This window comes from Chiloscyllium punctatum, chromosome 17 (genome assembly GCF_047496795.1).
Source record: "Chiloscyllium punctatum isolate Juve2018m chromosome 17, sChiPun1.3, whole genome shotgun sequence".
NCBI lineage: Eukaryota > Metazoa > Chordata > Chondrichthyes > Orectolobiformes > Hemiscylliidae > Chiloscyllium > Chiloscyllium punctatum.
The window spans coordinates 91,723,624-91,742,285 of NC_092755.1; the positions used below are offsets into that span (position 1 = coordinate 91,723,624).

General features: G+C 41.0%; 1 protein-coding gene across 3 annotated transcripts in view; it reads left to right on the forward strand.

Annotated features, from left to right (window-relative positions):
• The window catches only part of fam222aa (family with sequence similarity 222 member Aa), a 370,821-nt gene that overhangs the window by 178,943 nt on the left and 173,216 nt on the right, over positions 1-18,662 (forward strand). The window lies entirely within an intron of this gene.

Below are 18,662 nucleotides of genomic sequence, written 5' to 3' on the forward strand. Positions count from 1 at the left end.
ACCATCATTTTGGACAATTAGTTTACCTGAATTTGACTATTAGTTGGTTATGTATTTTTAAGATGACACTAGTCAGGGTTTTATTTCCAGACTTAGGAGGGTGGGTGCATGCATGCTATTCTTCAAGAGGGGTAATTTTACATTTCCAATTTTAAAACTTTTTGTCTCCTCTTTGTTCAAGCAATCATCTGATGTGCTGCACTTTTGTATTAACTTGTTTTTAATTTTCACAACTGACCATGGATGCTCCATCATTTTTCATATTAAGACATAATAGACTTTTAGTTTCTCTGAATCAATGGATATTGGGAGCAGGCAGCAATATGAGGGGGTTGGAAAATCAGTTGTGTATTGATAGGACAGGTTGGACAGGCTGTATGATCTACTCTTGCTCCTATTTCTTATGCTTGACAGTGAACTTTTCCGTGTGTTTCAAAGAATGAATATTTAGTTTATTGCCATAATATAGGGCCTTTTCCTGTGTTCTGTTCTAACTGCAAGCATAGCACTGTTGTAATTCAAAAGAATGAAGCTTAGTTTGCTTATGACATATCACCTGAATTAAATCTTGTTATTCTTGCCTCCATATACTTGATATTTTGGATTAATATGTAATTCAATTTTAATATAAGTTTTGCAGTTAGCAAATAGGGATTTTTTTATTGTGGTAGGTCCAGATTACTATAATATTCTATTTGTTATTAAATGATCCCTATTTAAAAAGTTCAAAATTGTTGTCTGCTTTTCCTGATTTTTAGCCCTCGTCTACAGTCCTATCTATTATCGGAGTGTCAGCTAGCCCAGATGGCTGGATGTGATGCAGAACGATGCCAGCAGCATAGGTTCAATTCCTGAATCAAGAAGGTCTGTCTCATTCACAACCTCACCATACCTTAGCTGAGGAGAGATTAGTCAGGTTTAACAAATTGAGAACAACCTGATTTTGGTCCAGTAGAACTATGGTGACTTTCCATTGACTTGTCAAAGGTTTCTATTTCTGTACTCACTTTGACCTCTCATTCCTACCTCCAAGCATTTAAAGTTATTTGCTTTCATTGTTCAAGTTTGTTAGTTAAGCATGGTTATTATGAAATTTTTACCTGGGCTATGCACAGTTGATTGTAGCCGTGTGGTAACACGAAAAGCATGTAATTTGCTTCCGGCATTTCCAAGTTTGGCAAGAGTAATTTGGCCTAAGTTTTTATTCCTGATTTGCTTTTCATCTTTGGCTTTTGGGAGTGTAGTGTGAGGGTACTAAGCAAAGTTAGGATTGAATTTAAGCCAAAGTACTAAATCCTGTTGACAATCATAATCTAAGTTTGTGTCAGTTAGGAGCACATGGTATGAGGTGTGTGGTGTCTGGGACTTTAAATAGGAGTCAATACATTTAGGTGAGATGGAAAAGAAAATTGTCTGGGACAGTATGGAGTGAGATGGTCATAAGACAGCAGAAATTGGGCCATTTGGCCCATCTAATCTGCTCCACCATTCAATCATGGCTGACCAAATTTTTCAACCCCATTCTCCCGCTTTTCTCCCCATAACCCTTGATCCCCTTGATACTCGAGAACCTATCTATCTCTGTCTTAAATATACTCAGTGACCTGGCCTCCACAGCCTTCTGTGGCAATGACTTCCATAGATTTGTCACTCTGGCTGAAGACATTTCTCCTCCTCTCCATTCTAAAAGGTCTTCCCTTTACTCTAAAGCTATGCCAATAAGGTCCTAGTCTCTCCTGCCAAGGGAAACACCTTCCCAATATCTATTCTGTCCAGGCCATTCAGTATTCTGTATGTTTCAATTAGATCCCACCCTGGCCAAACCTTCTAAATTCCACCAAGTATAGACCAAGCCTCCTCAAACATTCCTCATTTTAAGCTTTTCATTCCGGGGACCATTCTCATGAATTTCCTCTGAACACACTCCAGGGGCAGTACATCCTTTCTGAGATATGGAGTCCAGAAATGCGCACAATATTCCAAATCTGATCTGACAAGAGCCTTTTAGAGCCTCAGAAGTACATTCCTGCTTTTATATTCAAGTCCTCTCAAAATAAATGGCATCATTGCATTTGCCTTCCTAACTACTGACTCGACCCGCAAGTTCACCTTAAGTGAATCCTGGACTAGAACTAGGATCAGGGTAAACCCCAAGGCTTTCTATAGGTATTTAAGGAATAAAAGAATGACAAGAGTAAGATTAGGGCCAATCAAGGATAGTAGTGGGAAGTTGTGTGTGGAGTCAGCGGAGATAGGGGAAGCACTAAATGAATATTTTTCGACGGTATTCACTCTAGAAAACGACAATGTTGTTGAGGAGAATACTGAGATACAGGCTACTAGACTAGGTGGGATTGAGGTTCACAAGGAAGAGATATTAGAAATCCTGCAGAGTGTGAAAACCGATAAGTCCCCTGGGCCGGATGGGATTTATCCTAGGATCCTCTGGAAAGCCAGGGAGGAGATTGCCAAGCCTTTGTCTACAGGAATAAAGATCAATGTCAATGACCATTTAGTGCCAGAAGACTGGAGGATAGCAAATGTGGTTCCCCTGTTCAAGAAGGGGAGTAGAGACAACCCTGGTAATTATAGACCAGTGAGCCTTACTTCAATTGTTGGTAAAGTGTTGGAAAAGGTTATAAAAGACAGGATTTATAATCCTCTAGAAAAGAATAATTTGATTAGGGATAGTCAGCACGATTTTGTGAGGGTAGGTCGTGCCTCACAAACCTTATTGAGTTCTTTGAGAATGTGACCAAACAGGTAGATGAGAGTAAACCGGTTGATGTGGTGTATATGGATTTCAACAAAGCATTCGATAAGGTTCCCCACAGTAGGCTATTGTACAAAATGCGGAGGAATGGGATTGTGGGAGATAACAGACAATAGGTGCAGGAGTAGGCCATTCTGCCCTTCGAGCCTGCACCACCATTCAATATGATCATGGCTGATCATCCTTAATCAGTATCCTCTTCCTGCCTTGTCTCCATAACCCTTGATTCCACAATCCTTGAGAGCTCTATCCAACTCTTTCTTAAATGAATCCAGAGACTGGGCCTCCACTGCCCTCTGGGGAAGAGCATTCCACACAGCCACCACTCTCTGGGTGAAGAAGTTTCTCCTCATCTCTGTCCTAAATGGTCTACCCCGTATTTTTAAGCTGTGTCCTCTGGTTCGGCACTCACCCATCAGCGGAAACCTGTTTCCTGCCTCCAGAGTGTCTAATTCCTTAATAATCTTATACGTCTCAATCAGATCCCCTCTCAGTCTTCTAAACTCAAGGGTATACAAGCCCAGTCGCTCCAGTCTTTCAGTGTAAGGTAATCCCGCCATTCCAGGAATTGACCTCGTGAACCTACGCTGCACTCCCTCAATAGCCAGAATATCTTTCCTCAAATTTGGAGACCAGAACTGCACACAGTACTCCAGGTGTGGTCTCACCAGGGCCCTCTACAGCTGCAGAAGAACCTCTTTGCTTCTATGCTCAATCCCTCTTGTTCTGAAGGCCAGCATGCTATTAGCCACCTTCACTACCTGCTGTACCTGCATGCTTGCCTTCATTGACTGGTGTACAAGAACACCCAGATCTCTCTGTACTGCCCCTTTACCTAAATTGATTCCATTTGGGTAGTAATTTGCCTTTCTGTTCTTGCCACCAAAGTGGATAACCATACATTTATCCACATTAACCTGCATCTGCTATACATCTGACTACTCACCTAACTTGTCCAGGTCACCCTGTAATCTCCTAAAATCCTCATCACATTTCACCCTGCCACCCAGCTTAGTATCATCAGCAAATTTGCTAATGTTATTGCTAATATCATCTTCTATATCATTAACATATATTGTAAAAAGCTGCGGTCCCAGTACTGATCCCTGCGGTACCCCACTGGTCACTGCCTGGCATTCCGAAATGGAGCCGTTTATCACTACTGTTTCCTATCAGCCAACCAACATTCAATCCAAGTTAGTACTTTGCCCCCATTACCGTGCGCCCTAATTTTGCTCACTAACCGTTTGGATCAGTAATTGGCTTACTGAAAGAAGACAGAGGGTGGTGGTTGATGGGAAATGTTCATCTTGGAATCCAGTTACTAGTGGTGTACTGCAAGGGTCTGTGTTGGGTCCACAGCTGTTCATCATTTTTATAAATCACCTGGATGAGGGCGTAGAAGGGTGGGTTAGTAAATTCACAGATGACACTAAGGTCGGTGAAGTTGTGGATAGTGACAAAGGATGTTGTAGGGTGCAGAGCTGGGCTGAGAGGTGGCAAATGGAGTTTAATGCAGACAAGTTTGAGGTGATTAACTTTGGTTGGAGTAACCGGAATGCAAAGTACTGGGCTAATGGTAAGATTCTTGATAGTGTAGATGAGCAGAGAGATCTTGGTGTCCATGTACACAGATCCTTGAAGGTTGCCACCCAGGTTGACAGGGTTGTAAGAAGGCGTACAGTGCTTTAGCTTTTATTAATAGAGGGATCGAGTTCCGGAACCATGAGGTTATGCTGCAGCTGTACAAAACTCTGGTGCGACCGCACTTGGAGTATTGTGTACAATTCTGGTCTCCATATTATTAGAAGGATGTGGAAGCTTTGGAAAGGGTGAAGAGGAGATTTATTAGGATGTTAGGAGAAAGTGAGGACTGTAGATGCTGGAGATCAGAGCTTAAAATGTGTTGCTGGAAAAGCGCAGCAGGTCAGGCAGCATCAAAGGAACAGGAGAATCGATGTTTCTCCTCGTCGATTCTCCTGTTCCTTTGATGCTGCCTGACCTGTGCTTTTCCAGCAACACATTTTTAAGCACTTACTAGGATGTTGCCTGGTATGGAGGGGAGGTCTTGCGAGGAAAGGCTGAGGGACTTGAGGTTGTTTTCGTTGGAGAGAAGAAGGTTGAGAGGCGACTTAATAGAGACATATAAGATAATCAGATGGTTAGATAGGGTGGACAGGGAGACCCTTTTTCCAAGTATGGTGACGGCGAGCATGAGGGGGCATAGCTTTAAATTGAGGGGTGATGGATATAGGACAGATATCAGAGGTAGTTTCTTTACTCAGAGTAGTAAAGGTATGGAATGCTTTGCCTGCAACGGTAGTAGATTCGCCAACTTTAAGTGCATTCAAGTCATCATGGACCAACATATGGACATACATGGAATACTGTAGGTTAGGTGGGCTTCAGGTTAGTATGACTGGTCGGTGCAACATTGAGGGCTGAAGCGCCTGTACTGCGCTGTTATGTTCTATAAATACCCTATTGCTGGTACAATAAAATAATCGCTGTGTGTAAAAAATCATTCAAAAATACTTTGCTACAGACCTCTTGAACATAAAGTATTAGGCTAAATAACTGAAAAGCTTGGTGTCAGAAGGTTGGAGGACTGGGGTAGGTTAGAGAAATTCAAGAAGGCCATGGAGAAACTTGAAATACTTTAATAGAGGCATACTGGACTGGAAGCCAATGTAGATAAGTCACCCCGACTTTGTGTAAGTTAGGACTCGTGCATCAGAGATTTGAATCATTTCCAGTTTGTCAAGGTTGGGAACCGGTCTGGACAATTTTTGGGATAACGATAGAACATAGAACATAGAACATAGAACAATACAGCACAGAACAGGCCCTTCGGCCCACGATGTTGTGCCGAACTTCTATCCTAGATTAAGCACCCATCCATGTACCTATCCAAATGCCGCTTAAAGGTCGCCAATGAATCTGACTCTACCACTCCCACGGGCAGCGCATTCCATGCCCCCACCACTCTCTGGGTGAAGAACCCACCCCTGACATCTCCCCTATACCTTCCACCCTTCACCTTAAATTTATGTCCCCTTGTAACACTCTGTTGTACCCGTGGAAAAAGTTTCTGACTGTCTACTCTATCTATTCCTCTGATCATCTTATAAACCTCTATCAAGTCACCCCTCATCCTTCGCCGTTCCAACGAGAAAAGGCCGAGAACTCTCAACCTATCCTCGTATGACCTACTCTCCATTCCAGGCAACATCCTGGTAAATCTAAAGATTTGGAGGAATGTTTAATAATAGGTGAAATAAGTAAGGAAGTGGAAATTGAAGATCTTGGTGGTGGCATCAGTATGTAGTTGAAAGTTTTTAATTCAATCTGCCAATGAGATTGCATACAGCCTGATTTTGGCCTGGGACAATTGCCAAGGACAGGGTTGAACAGCGACTGAAGGGATTAAAGATGATGATGGCTTTATTCTTCCCAATGTTTATTGGAGAAAATGTCTTTTTGTACTGGATGTTGAACAAACAATATTGTATGTTTGCATTTGTGAACTGGTTGAGAAAGGCAGTGGTGAGATGGAGTTGTTTATCAGTATACATATAGAAATTGATGGTATGTTTTTAGATGATGTCACAGAGGAGCAGCATGGAAATAAGGAATAAGAAGAGTCCAAGGTTAGTTCCTTAGCTAATGGTGTAGGAGTGGGAAGGGAAACTATTAGACAGCATTTTCTGGCCATGCTTAGATAAAGAAGACTGGAGCTTTGTGTGTAATCCTATCCAGCTTGGTCATAAGAATGGTTGGAGGAGGATCATCTAGTCAACCATGTCAAAGACTGCATATGGACTGAAGAGTTCATCCCAGATGATAAAATGTCATTCACGTGACTTTGTTGAGACCTGTTTCAGTACCGTGGCAGGAGAGACACTTGAATGCAGAAACATGGAGTCATGGAAAAGAAAGGGCCAAATTTGGGAGGAGGCAGCAAATTCAAGGACTTGGGAAAGGAAAGGATGGTTGATAATAAGGCAATAGTTTGAAAGAATGGAGATGTCAAGATTTGGCTATCCTTTGAGCAAAGGAGTCCTAATGGCAGATTTGAAGAAGCAAACAGTTATCTGTTAACATGGGAAACCAGGAGAGGAATGAAAGTTGAAAATTCTCAGCTGATCAAGCTTCATCTGTTGCATTGATGACACCCATTGACTCCCAGACCTGCCTTGATGACACTTACATTCCACTTCCTGTAAGGGCTTCATTCTGTTCTCCCCAGGACATGCCTCCATCTCAGTTTGTTTCTAATGATAGCCAAATGATATGGTCTTCTTTTTCCCCTCAAACTAAGATTCTATTTTCTCCACATCCCCCAAAATATGGTCCTTTGAGTCCTTCTCGTTTCCTGACCTATGCTCAGTCTTTTTAGCAGTCCCTGATGCCTTTTGCCTTTGCTTCCTGATTTACCCTCTGCCAGTTCTATCATTTCTGCCATTTTGAATCATGCAACCACCAAACACACATCTATTTCTATGTCATTTCCCTTTTTTCAGCCTTTTAAGGGGACTGATCATCAGAACAACCCTGTTGCATATATCAGTCATGCAGCTCCCGTCTTTCCCCACCCCCCCCCCCCCCCCCCCCCCACCCCACCCCACACCGTGTCCCCCAGTCCCCTAAACTCCATGGACCCAAATACTCCTATAAATAGTTTACAAGAAATTTTACGCTTTGTCAGAAGCATATGCAGTATACTATGTGGTCTGCTCTACCTTTTGTAGAGGTGGCTTCAGATTCGGTGACTGCTTTGCAGACTGTCTCTATTCAGTTCACAAGCCTAAAGCTGAACTTCCAGTCTCTGTCATTTTTAATTCTCCACCTTGTTGATTCTTCTGTCTTTGGCCTCCTACAACATTACAGTGTAACATAATTTAAGCTTGAGGATCTTTTGGATTCAACATTTAAGTTTAACAATCTTGGACAGTAATATCTATCATCATTTTTGTTTCCTCCTTTAGTTTTATTATTTTCTCATTCCGCCATTCACATGTCCTCTTTTCGGACAACTTGTGTTTTTTTTTTCACGTATCCCATTACTATTCCCTTTGACCCTTTATCAGCAGTTCTGCCATTTTTAACCTTTTTTGTCTTCCATCTGATACTGACAGTGTTCCTTCTTTCCTCTTTCCACCCTCTCACCTTTGTCAATTGCTTCTTCATGGACACTATAACACACAACAAATCCATTTAACCCAGTGGTTCTGAGGCAGCCCTTTTGTAGAGCAGTTCAGTCAGCCCTTGTCCCTGCTTTATCCTCATGCCCTTGCAAATTTACTTCCTTCCAGTGCCCTTTTCAAATTTAGTTTGTAATAATTTGATCCCCTCTGCTTTTGTCACCCTAATGAGTAGTGTTCCACTTCATTATCACTTACTCTTTTTCTCTTAATGTTCTTCCCCTCAACCCCATTCATCACCTGTTTAAAAAGTTTATTTCTATTGTTTCCTAATTCTTGCACATTCAACCAATGGGAATAGCTTTTTCTTGTCTACCTTTTCCAAACCTGTCATAGTACTGTACACTTCTATCAGATCTCCACTCAATCTCCTTTGTTGCACACCTTTTACTTATGTAACTTTTGTAGCTAAATCTCAGAGTCATACAACATGAAAACAGATTGTTTGTTTGTTTGTTTGTTTGTTTGTTTGTTTGTTTGGTTTAACCAGTCCATGCCAACCATAATACCAAACTAAACTAGTCCCGCCTGCCTGTGCTTTGCCTATACCACATCAAACATTGCTTATTCTTGTGGTTATCTAAACATCTTAAATTTTAATTGTACCTGCATCCAGCACTTCCTCTGTAAGTTCATTCCACACACAAATCATGCTTTGTATTAAGAAAAAAGTTGCCTCTCGTGTCTTTTTTTTTAAATCCCTCATCTCTAGAGTCATTCTAGTAAACTTTTCACTGCGTGCTGTCAAGAAACCTCCCATTATCTCCAGTATGGTGACAAGAATTGGGTTCGATCTCCACTAGTTGCTCAAATCATATTAATTTTTAAAGATCACTGACTGAAGCGTTTCATTTTTCTTTCTCCAAAGGTGCTGCCTGATCTCCTGAGCATTTCCAAATTTTTCTGTTTTTTATTTTACACCTGCTTTTTTTTTTGAATGTGTTTAAATTTATTCAGCCATTGTATATTCTTTGTTTTAATCACTGTTATAACTTGCATTTTATTTCAGAGAAATCTAATGCATTTTGGCACAGTTGTTCTATATTTTGACTATTAACTGAAATTTAATTATAGAATTCTGCATATGATTCTTCCACAATCTGTTTGTTCTGCGAGACCTCTTGATTTATTGTGTTGAATATATTATACAGGTGGTTCTCTTATAGCTCGTGTTTCCACAACATGAATTGACTATAACACAATTGCCGAATTTAGACCGATATTTGTGGAGCACTAACTTTCCTTACCTATATTGATTATAACACTGTTCCAACCTCAGTAGTTTAAATGGTAATGGTAGTGCATAATTTTCTCTATAAAGTAAGATCACATGGGAACTGAACTGTGGCGTTTAAAAACTACCTGTAGTTGTACTTCTATAAAAGTACAACCTTAAAGTGAAACAACTTTGACTCAAATTCTTTATGTATTTACATTGTTCAACTTTTCTCATCTTAAAAAAAGATTAAAACATTATATCCAACAAGTTTAAATACTCTTCAATTCTGAATTCCTATATTTATAAATGAAATCACTAGTGATAATGAATTACGCTGACATGTTTATCCAAACTGCCTCCTGCAACCAACTCTTTCCATGTCTCTCTCTGCCCAACTCTCTTGCTTTGGTGTTCTTCAATCTTCACTGTGAGCAAGGCTTTGGACTGGTGGAAGCAGGGCTGAAGTGGAATGCAAGTGGGAGGGTTGCCAAGAAAGCATCCAACAGGCAAATGTGAGGGGGGAAAGGTTAGTCCAAGGTGGTGCTAATTGGTTAACTCTTGCTTCACCTCCCTGCTATGAAATAATGTTGAAGTGAAAGTCCTGATGCTAAGTGCACATAATAGCTCTAATTACACCTGCAAAGCTAAATTGGCACAATGCTGAATAAAGAACTTGAAACTGAGACTTGCTGTAATTTGGTTTCTGACTTCAGCTCATGGAAAGCCCTACTGTCCATATTCTGGTTTTTGTTAAGTCCCATTCATTCATCTTCCACATGCTCACTGAGCTATATTACCTTTATATGACCTTAACTCCACATGCAGTTTGGTTTCACTTTTTTTTTGTTTAATAATGGTGACATGAATTGGTGTTGTATAAACAAGTTTTTTTTTAGAGCAAGGGTGTCTGAAAATGCCAGTAATCCTTTTGATATAAATTTGTTAGTATTGGAAGAGAATGGCAGCAGTTGTATTGCTCCAATATTGTCCTTTCTGCTCTTCACCTGCATCTTTAAACTGGTGGGTAACTGGGTGAGCAAGATCAGATGTGTTTTAAAAAGCCACCTTAATCAAATTGGTTTGCGGCAGTTACTGGTGATTTTTTTTGTAATACGTATAGTATCTATTGGATTTGCCTGTGTAGTTTGGTAAAAGCACATTTCTCCTTGTTATCGCTACACATTGAAACTGGCAGCTCTCCAATTATAGCTTTCAAATCTTTGCAAATACAAACTTAAAAAGCAAATGTTTTTAAGCTCTTGAATGCCTCCTTTTTACATTTTGAACTTTTTAATGTCAATAAGTCACCTCCAACAGGTGTAAGCTTTCTGATGGCTTATTTCTTGGTAACATTCTTTCATCATTTGAATCAGAAGGTTCTGGATTCAAATCCCACTTTAGGGTGTGAGCGAAAAAAGTGAGACTGACACTAAAATGCAGCACTGAGGGATTATTACACTGTCTAAGGTGCTGCCTTTCTGATGAGATACAATATTTAAACTGAGTCCCTGTCTCTCTTTTGGATAGAGATTGTATTTCAAAGAAGGGTAGTGGCATTATCTTTGGTGTCCTGGCTAATGCTTATTCCTTCAGTTAACATTGCAAAAGCATATTATCTAGTTGCCATCACGTTGCTGTTTGTGGGAGCTTGCTGTATGGAACGTGGCTGTATTAAATTTAAAAATATTTCAGTGGTTGTAAAACACTTTGGAATATCAGTAGTTGAGAAAGAGACTCTACAAACACAAACTTTCTTTTGGAAGGGTCAACAACCAGCTCCAGTCATCCCGTTCAAATATGCTTTTCATCTGCTTTTACATTTTAATGAAGTTCTTGATATTTTGCTCTTAATTAGCATAGAACATGTGTTTAAAGATGTGCAGAAATATAAACGTATTTGAAGGGATCTAAAAGGACTTATGCCAAGAAATTTAGATTAGATTAGATTACTTTACAGTGTGGAAACAGGCCCTTCGGCCCAACAAGTCCACACCGACCCGCCGAAGCGCAACCCACCCATACCCCTACCCTAACACTACGGGCAATTTAGCATGGCCAATTCACCTGACCTGCACATCTTTGTGACTGTGGGAGGAAACCGGAGCACCCGGAGGAAACCCACGCAGACACGGGGAGAACGTGCAAACTCCACACAGTCAGTCGCCTGAGGCGGGAATTGAACCCGGGTCTCAGGCGCGGTGAGGCAGCAGTGCTAACCACTGTGCCACCGTGTTTTGATTTGAATTCTACCATCTTCTTCATTTATTATCTATTTCAGCATTATGACTATGGATGTGTGTATATAAGTATATGCTGGTATGAGGAAAACAAGACTTTTGTAATTTTAAAGAAGAATTTGGGAGGCAAGTAGATTTCTTTTAATTGTTTAGTCCTGCATATAAACATTCTGTTGATAATCTTTGCTTATTCAGTTTGATATTCTGTAAATATTGCACTAGGGCTCTAGTGTGTATATTACACTTGCTGTATTCTGTGTGACTAGAATAACATGGGCCATTTTAATCGTGAATTATCCTGGAGTCATGTGACAACATTGTGTAGAAGCTTCCAACTAATATTCATGAAATGTAATTCAATAAGAGATTTCTATCTGCAAATGGCAGTAAGGGCTGTGCAGAATTGAAGCTGGCACACAAAGCCTCATTTTATTACCTCCTGCTTGCCTGAGAATTGCTTTTTTCCCTTGAGTGATCCTGCTAAAGCTGGCTTTATTGTGTTAACCTATTTACGTGTCAAGAGCCATTGTGCCTCTTTTTATCTGTTTGTATTTGGTAGTGCAGAGAAGGACAAGGTGAAAATGGATGGCTGGTCAGCTCTTTGCGCCTGGGGTAATGAGTGGTTGCTAAGCGATTTGCATGCGTGGTAATCAGTTTTATCTAGAAGATGTCATGTACAATTATAAGCCCGCTGACATCTTTTGAAATCAGCCTAATGGGTATTTTAATTTATTGTTGGGGAAGATTATTGCACTTCTTCAATTACAGGATGTGCCTTTTATTCCTGAGGCTGTGTGGAAAGGATTGCTACTGTGTACATAATCTCACAAGGAGAGGCTCTCAGTAGAGGTCATGGCAGGATTACTTGCTGTTGTAAAGTCGCTTCACTTCCACAGAGACATATAGCTTTGAAAGTAGGGTATTTTTGGGTTTTTTTTCTCCAAGCTCTCCCAAGTTGACTCACTTGATGTCTATGTAAAAGGATGGACTTTTGGTTGATTTGTGTTGAATTCTTTATGGCAAAGAAGTGATACATTTTTCATGTAAATCATTTGCCACAACAACATTCAGTTTTTTTAAAATTGGATTTCTGCTTGGATTTTTAAATTATACTAAAGGAATATTGAACAGTTTAGAGAGATGATTGCCTGCAGTATGGAAACGGGCCCTTCGGCCCAACAAGTCCACACCGACCCTTCGAAGAGTAACCCACCCAGACCCATTCCCCTATCCTATATTTACCCCTGACTAAAGCACCTAACACTATGGGTAATTTAACATGGCCAATTCACCTGACCTGTGCATCTTTTTGGATTGTGGGAGGAAACCAGAGCACATCGAGGAAACCCGTGCAGACATGGGGAGAATGTCTGTGTGGAGTTTGCATTCACCCGAGGCTGAAATCAAAGCTGGGTCCCTGCTGCTGTGAGGCTGCAGTGCTAACCACTGAGCCACCATGTCACCCCAGTTGTGGGTCAGTGAATCCTAGATTGTCATGTTAAAGATAAAAGATTGTGAATCCAAGTCTTTTCAGTGCTTTTAAGCCTGAATTTTAATTTCCTTGCTACCTTTTTACTGTATTTTATAGTTATAACAGACTGAAACCTACAGAATTTGAATTCACTCGTATTTCCAAAACCTTCATTACAGTTCTGTAGATGTTTTGGCTCTAATTGAGATTGGCAAATGGCAAGCCAATTTTTTAATCAAGACTTTAATTGCTCAAAGTACAAGTTTAATGTTTTACTGATGTAAATTTAAGGGTCAGAAATTTTTAAAGGAATTTTATTTTCATCCCTCTCTTAAAAAGCTGTGATTTATGCATTACCTTGTGGCTGCCATTCTTGCATGGAGAGTGGGAGACTGACCTCATTGGGAAGGGAGGGGGAGAAAATAATCAAAGCAGAATCTGATCAAGTTGACAAACCAGTTCTTCTAACAAGGTCACAGAATAGTTCAAGGGCTTTGCTGTACAGGATCATAAGTGGTACTTGTGTATTCTTACTGGGAGATGGTGATCTAATGACACTGTCAATGTAACATTAATCCAGAAACCCAGGCTCTGGGGATATGGTTTGGATCCCATCATGGTAGATGAAATTTTGCCTTCAATTAATAAAGCTGGAATTCCAAGTTAGGCTAATAGTAACCATGCAACAATCATTGATCAATAATGCTTTTGTTTAGAAAAGCCAATCTGGTTCACTAATATCCTCTTCATGGAAAGAATATTTGCCATTCTAGTCTGATCTGGCCTACATACGACTCCAGATGTACAGCAATGTGTTTGAAGGCAGTTTGAGTCAAACTTTACTAGCACCCTATTCAGTTTTAGTTTGAACCACTAATTTGTCAGACTTCTTAATGAAACTTGATGGTTCACCCCAGTATTGACCAAGGCATTGGAAAGGACATGAGCACACAGCCCTGAAGATCCTATAAAGTCTCCCTTACTAATATCTAGGGACTTGTGCCAAAATTGGGAGTGCATTCCCACAGATAACAGACAATGGCAGGTTACTGCTTGACAAGGTGTAGTAGTGTAAGACTATTTCCCAGGTACCACAATCACCATCCTTGGTTAGGTCATGTCCCATTGATGGGACAGTCAGATGTGGCTGCACAGTAAAGTCGTGACCCCACAAAGTCTTGTGGCATAACATCAGAAGTGGGCAAGGAGACCACCTGACTATTATACTGTTATGCATATTTTCTTTCACTTTACTTCCATCCTCAGTGGGAATGGGAGAGCGGTACTCTAGCACAATCCTAGTTGGAGTCATGCCTAGTACAAAAGATGGTTGTGATTTATTGAAGGAATGGTGTTCTAGGTGCAGACATCTTCAATAGGTTTTATCAATGATCTTCTGATTTTACTGATTGCATAGACATTGAAGCAATCGGTGTGCAAATGTAGGAAGTATTGGATGACATGGCAATGTCTTTTCCAAGATGTGTGATCCAACCATTTACCTCTTGACATGCAGTGATATTATCATTGCTGAATGCCAAACATTCGGGGGTTACCATTGACCAAGAACAGAACTGGCTTAACCTTGTAGGGACAAGTCAGAGGATACAACTTCTCCAACGAATTATTCACTACCTGATTCTTCAAAGCCAGTCCACCATCAAGGCACCATTCAGGACTGTAATGGTATCTCTTGCCAGTTGCCTCCAAGTACAGCTCCAACAATGCTCAAACTCATCATTATTTGGTGTTTGGAGAAATTTGGAAACAATTTTGCAAAACCTAAGAAGTGTAATTACATGGGAATGAGAGCAGAGTTGGCTGGAGTGGACTGGATAGGGAGTTTAGCAGAAAAGAGGTGTGGAGCAATGGCAGGCTTTTAAGAAAATAATTTATGATTCACAACAAATGTGTCCTACTGAGGAGGAAAGATTCTAGGAAGAGAATAAACTGGTCATAGTTAACTGAAGAAGTTACAGGTACTGTCAAAGTGAAAGGGGAAAAAAAAGTATGGCAAATAGTAAATCCGAAGAATGTAATAGCTTTAAAAGTGAACAAAAAATGAGAAAATAAACTGAAGGAAACTAGCAAGTAACATAATGCATGGCAAGAGTTACTTTAAATACATGAAAAGGAGAATTAGGGCAAAAGTGAGCATCGGTCCCCTAGAAAATGAGCCTGGGTAAATACTAAAGGGGAGCCAGGAAATGGCATAGTTGAATAAACTTTTTTTTCATTAGTCTTCACAGTAGAGAACACCCATAGCCTTCCCAAAATACTAAGTAGAGTGCTAAAGTGGCAAAGGAAATAAACAAAATTGTCCTTGAGGAAAAAAGTAGCAGAAGCTAAAGCCTGCTAGGTCCCCTGAACTAGATGGATTGCATCCTGGTTCTCTAAAGTCTGTTAGGGAAGGAAACTGCCATCCTTACCTGGTCTGGCCTACATGTGACTCCAGGCCCATAGCAATATGGTGGACTCTCAACTATCCTCCTGGCAAATAGGGATGGGCAAATAAATGCTGCTCTTTCCAGCGATGAACAGGATGTGAGCATGGAGTAAAGGATTATAAAAGGAAATAGCTGCCGTAATTAGCTGCACTGGTAACCACCTTCCAAGAATCCTTGGACTCTGGATAACTGCCAATGAAGCACCCTTGTTCTCAAATAGAAGAAGACAAAAACTATCTATAGGGCAGTTAGCTTATTATCTGGCAATTGGGAAAATGTTAGTGACTGTTATAAAAGGATGTAATCGCTGTTCGTTTTGAAACATAATCCAGAAAAGTCCCCATGATTTCATGAATGAAAAATCATTCCTGACAAATCTATTGGTTCTTTGAAGATGAATTGAATAGGATAGATAGAAAGGAACAGTTGATGCCTTTGAGAAATATTACAATCAATAGTTTATTACATAGGCTCTTTTCTTAAGTAGCCTTATGTGGTCTTGTTAGCATTGTCTAATCTATGTTAGCATTGATTGACTAACTAATACAGTTTATAAGGGGCTACTTTCTAGATGAACCCTCCGACTACAGGTTAGTAATGTTTGAGACAACAACTTCTTACACTTCCATCATCCAAGTAATTCTTACACAATGAATGCAAAATCACCAAGTTTACAGATGATACAAAAAGTTAGGTGGAAAGGCAAGTGATGATGTTAACACACGGAGCCTACACAGGGATATAGACAGCCTAAGTAAGCGAGTAAATAAAAGCAAGGAAACCTGCTGATGAATCTGATTCTCTATTTGAACAACACTTAGAGGAAACACCAAGGATGGCAAGGCCACAAAATGTACTCTGGGTGAGGGATTTCAGTCTCTACTATCAAGAGTGGTTTTTGCAGCAGTACAACTGATTTGAGCTGGTTGGGTCCTAAAGGACATAGCTGCTAGATTGGATCTGTGGCAAGGTGGTGAGGGAACCAACAAGAGGGAATAACATACTTCACCTCATCCTTTCCAATCTACAAAGCAGCTGACTTACAGTATCAGTAGGAGTGACCATCACACAGTCCTTGTGGAGACTAAGTCCTGCCTTCACATTTGAGAATAACCTCCATAGTGTTGTGTGGCACTATCACAGTGCTAAATAGGACAGACTTTGAATAGAGCTGGCAACTCCAGACTGGCATCCACAAGGCACTGTGGGTCAACTGCAGAGTTGTACTGCAGCACAATCTGTAACCTTATGACCCAGCATATCCCTGAATCAACCATTATCATCAAGGCAGGGATCAACCCTGGTTCAATGGCATTCCAGGAGCAGCACCAGGCATATCTGAAGATGAGGGGTCAACCTGGTGAAGCCACTAAACAGGACTTAATTGCATGCCAAACAGCATAAGCAGCAATTGGTAGACAGAGCTAATCAATAGAAAGTTTTGACAAAATTTGTAGCTTGGGTTGCGGTTCTGGATGTAGGTTTGTTCGCTAAACCTTCCATCTAAATGATCCCCAACCAACGGATCAGAGTTAAGCTCTGTAATCCTGCCACATCTAGTCATGAATTTTGGTAGATGATTAAGCAACTCACTGGAGGAGGTGGCTGTACAAGTATCTCCATCGTCCATGATGGAAGAGCCCAGCACATCAATACTTTGTGCAACAATCTTCAGCCAAAAGTGCCAAGTGGATGATTGATCTGCCTCCTCCAGTGGTCCCCACCATTACAGATACCTGTCTTTTGCCAATTTGATTCACTCCACATAATATCAAGAAACCATTGGAGACACTGGATACTGCAAAGGCTGTAGGCCTTGAGATTATTCTGGCAATAGTACCGAAGACACTTGCCACTCCCTTAGTCAAACTGTTCCAGTACAGTTACAACACTGGTATCTATCTGACAATGTGGAAAATTGCCCAGATATGACCTCTACATAAAAAGACAAATCCAACCTGGCCAGTTACTCCCATCAGTCTACTCTATCATCAGTAAGGTGATGAGTGTCATCAACGATGCTATTGATCAGCACCTGTTCAGCAATAGCTTACACAGTGGTACCCACTTTGGATTCTGCCAGGGCCACTTGACTCCTGACCTTTTATTACAGCCTTGGTTCAAACACCGACAATACAGCTGAATTCCAGAGGTGAGGTGAGTAACAGCCCTTGACCTCAAGGCTGCATTTGACTGAGTGTGGCATCAAGGAGCCCAAACAAAACTGGAATCGATGGGAGCAAACTCTCCAGTGGTTGGAGTCATACCTGACACATAGGAAAATTGTTTGTGGCTGTTGGAGGGCAGACATTTCCACTCCAGGACATCTCTGCAGGTTTCCTCCTAGGCTCCACCATCTTTACCTGCTTCATCACTGACCTTCCCTCCATCACAAAAAGTCAGAAGTGAGGATGTTCACTGATTGTGCAATGTTTTGCACCATTTGTGACTCTCCAAGTAGTGAAGCAGTCCAGGTTCAAACGCAACAAGATCTGGACAATATTCAGGCTTGGGCTGACGGGTAACATCTATGCCACACGAATGGGCTATGACCATCTCCAATAAGGGACAATGTAACCACTGCTCCTTGATATTCAATTGTGCTACTATCACTGAATCTTCTACTATCAACATCCTGGGAGTCATCATTGACCAGAAACTCAACTGGACTTGCCACACAAATAGTGGGTATATTAGAGAAAAATTGTAAAATTCTAGTCAGAGGCTAGAAATACTACATCGAATAACTCCTCCTGACTCGCCAAAGCCTGACCACCATCTACAAGTGTGATGGAATACTGCCCACTTGCCTCTGAATGCAGCTCCAACAACACTCCAGAAGTTTGACACAATCAAAGACAAAGCAGCCAGCTTGACTGGCACCACATCCACAAGCATCCACTCCCACAGTGGCAGCAGTTGTACGATCTATAAGATGCACTGCAGAAATTCACTGAAGATCCTCAGACAGCACCTTCCAAACCCACCTCCACTTCTTGGAGGACAAAGGCAGCAGATATATGGGGACACCACCTGCAGGTTCCTCTCCAAGCCACTCACCATCCTGACTTTGAAATATCACTTCCTTCATTGTCACTGGGTCAAAATCCTGGAATTCTTTTTCAGGTCAACCCACAGCAGGTGGACTGCATCTGTTCAAGGAAGCTCGCCATTGCCTTCTCAAGGGTGCCTCTGGATGGGCAATAACTGCTGGCCAGCCAGCAATGCCCAAATCCCACAAATGAATTTTAAAAACTGCATTTTATTGCCAAATTCCCATTACCTTGAATCCCCTTTAAAGTTAGGTATAA